This window comes from Mustela lutreola, chromosome 8 (assembly GCF_030435805.1).
Source record: "Mustela lutreola isolate mMusLut2 chromosome 8, mMusLut2.pri, whole genome shotgun sequence".
NCBI classification, from domain to species: domain Eukaryota; kingdom Metazoa; phylum Chordata; class Mammalia; order Carnivora; family Mustelidae; genus Mustela; species Mustela lutreola.
Window position 1 is genome coordinate 91609585 of NC_081297.1, and position 3357 is coordinate 91612941.

Consider the following 3357-nt stretch of genomic DNA (forward strand, 5'->3'; position numbering starts at 1 on the left):
GGAAACAGTAGATCTGGAAACAATACAAAATATTTTGAACCTGCTCTCTTTACTATTTTGAGGGGTAAATATTTTGAACCCTAACTTTGACATTTTGATATTTTGACTTTCTATTTATGAACATAAATATTTTGTCATTATAGAAATGTTGATAAATTTTATTTTTTAGAATAAATATTTTAGGTTACTTTTTAGAGTAAATCCATTAAGCCCAATTAAATCCATGACAACTTGTTATATAGAGTAGTTACATACTATTCTTAGTTCCATTGTCTTTTTTCTTCTACTGAAGATTTGTAATTGGGATCAGTTATTTGCAATGTAAATTTTCAATTAGCAATAATCGCACTTTGGATAAACCTCATTGGCTATGACACTGCCACTGTGCAAAGCTGCAATGTAAATTTTATAAGAAAATTTTGATTAATCAATTTTTTTCAAATCAAAACATTTTTTTAAGATTTTTTATTTATTTATTTGACAGAGAGACATCACAAGTAGGCAGAGAGGCAGGCAGAGAGAGAGAGAGGAGGAAGCAGGCTCCCTGCTGAGCAGAGAGCCCAATGCGGGACTCAATCCCAGGACCTTGAGATCATGACCCGAGCTGAAAGCAGTGGCTTAACCCACTGAGCCACCCAGGCGCCCTCAAATCAAAACTTTTTAATGGTTATACTTTCTGATGTTTTGGTTTGGGTCATTATTCTACCAAGATAAATTTTCCTGGATAATATTATACAAAAATATTTTAATAAGATGTTATTCTTCATCTAATTTTAGTTAACAGATTTTATCATGTGCAGTTATATCCTTTCTTGGTTTTATTTTTTGTTAATTATGTGTAGCAAGTTCAATCATTAGGGACCACCAAGCCAAAACGCCACTGGAGTTTTATTGGTAGCATCAAAATAGCTTGCTTTGAGTTGGGTGCTCTCTGCATTTGGGTAACACTTACTGTAAAGTCTGGAGTAATACTCATTTTAGAGAGAAAGAGGGTTAAAATAAACCAGGGAAAGATTTAGAGATCACTAAATTTTAAGTCTCATGTATGAGAATCTCTAAAAGTGAGTATTTCAATAAGTTATATTTTCTACATCATCACACTTTCTTTATGTTAGGAAGTAATGAGTAAAACTTACCCTTTCCAACTAACCCGCATGAAGCAGAAGTCCTGAGTTGAATGAGATGCATAAATCATTTCACTGGTAAAAGAATTTCGGGGGACTCCTAGGTGGCTTAGTCAGTTAAGCATCTGCCTTCGGCTCAGGTCATGATTCCAGGGTTCTGGGATGGAGCCCTACAGGGGGCTCCCTGCTCAGCAGACAGTTTGCTTCTCATTCTCCCCCCTGCGTGTGCTTTCTCTCTCTCTCTCTCTGACAAATAAAATCTTTAAAAAAAAAAGGAAAAAAAAAAGAATTCAGATGAATAATTTAACATTGAAACATTGGTGGAACAAGATAGAATTTCAAAAGATGCCCATTGGATGGCTGAGCAAAATAATCTCCCAATAGCTATATTCAAATTTTATTAGACCACCATTCAAAACATGTAAGGCTTAGGTCGTTTTTCGCCTCTTCCAACATAATAGTGCCATACCTTTTCAAAAAAACATCTCTCATTGTTTAGTGACATGAATGGCTTATTGATATTTAATATATGGAGAGAAAAAGGTAATTAAGATAATTAGGGACACCATGAGAAAATATATGAAAAAAATCTTTTCTCAGAAAGACAATAGCTTGAAGGACGAGAGCGAACATTTTAGAATCAGACAGATGTGTGTTCAGGTGTTTATTCCATCGTGTCCCTCGTGCAAGTTGCTCACTCTCTCAGGGCCTCCATATCCCCCTTTATTAAATGAAGATAATCAGTGCTCCTACTTCGCAGGTTCTCGTGAGGATTAAGTAAGATAACATGTACAGAGCACCCAGACCAGTGCAAGTAGTATAACATGTATTTAACAAATACTATTGAACTGAACATTTTAATAGTGTAAGTTTAAATGTTTTTAAAAAGTGAAAGCACTACTGAGGTAGTAGTTTTGTATGAATTGTACGGGTTTGATATTATCACAGACATTGCTCTTTACCTTTTACTATAAACAGGGCCTATAAAATTTAGCCAGTTGCTATAGCCACTGCCCTATGTGTTATCAATACATCTGTATGCTGGCAGAGAGAAACCGTAGAGATTTTTATGCACACCTATTCTGGTAGAACTGATTTCATATTTTAGCTAGTGACTGATACTGAATATTTCTTATACTGTGTTTTTTATTCAATGATTTTTGAATTACCATTCTAAACTATAGAAGATCTTACAAAGTATCTATTTTTGATATTCATTTTTGTAAAATATGAATGTGTTAATTGTACAAATCTTGAGAAGAATCTTTGCTGTCTTAAGTAAATTAGTCAACCTTGTTGCCTAGAGTCAATTTTCAGTTCCACAGTATAGTATAGACTTTCTTAGCCTTTGCATAAATGGGGAATTAGTTTAACATCAAGAAAAACAAATTAAGATGACAGCCTGTTTAAGAAAAAATAATGAAGACTATAGGAATCGACCTAATCTTATAGTTTCTATGTGAATTTATTGTACTCTTGAAGAGTTATAAACAAATATTAGAATCAGAGCTAAATATAAGATGCTCTGAGTGTTTAATTATTCCTTAAAGAGTAATCATGTTGCCACAAAAACTCAATGTCACCTGGAATAGCAGTGAAATAATATCAATGCCTAATAAGTATATGTTGTAAATAAATCAAGATATAAAGAGCAGATGCCATAAAGGAAAGGAAAAATAAACTACTGAAATAAACAATCGTATTTGGAATAGTCATTTCTAATTATAAAAAAAACCTCACTGATATATTCCACCCTTGAAGGAACCAGTCTGAATTAACAACAACAAATAATAACAAATTAGAAACGCTAATAAGAAATGCAGATATATTACTTTCAAATTCACACTGTAAATTTAGCTGCTGATAAAAGCACTTCTAAGTAACAGACTTTCATTGCATGCTTTAATAAATAGGTGGGAATCATCTGAAATTAGGTAGACCCATTTGTATCACACAATGTGTTAAAATCTTTAAGAACAGCTTGGTTAAAAGCCTCAAGCAATCTTGTTTACACTATTAGCAAATCCTTGCTCCATAGATCATACAAAAGTAAATTTCAGCCTAGCCTAGTTCAAATTATCATAAATTCTGAATTATATTCAGCATTTTAAAGCTGGAAGGGACCTCAGAGATCTTCCAGTGAAGTCTGTAATAATGAGGTTTTCCTGGCTGTTACATCTAAAACACATTCCATATGTGTAAACAAATTCTAAACATTGTTGACTATTTCCAA

General features: G+C 33.2%; 1 pseudogene; it reads right to left on the reverse strand.

The window, feature by feature from the left end:
* Window positions 1-280: 280 nt before the first annotated feature.
* Window positions 281-394, reverse strand: LOC131839961 (U4 spliceosomal RNA; annotated as a pseudogene).
* Window positions 395-3357: the final 2963 nt, after the last annotated feature.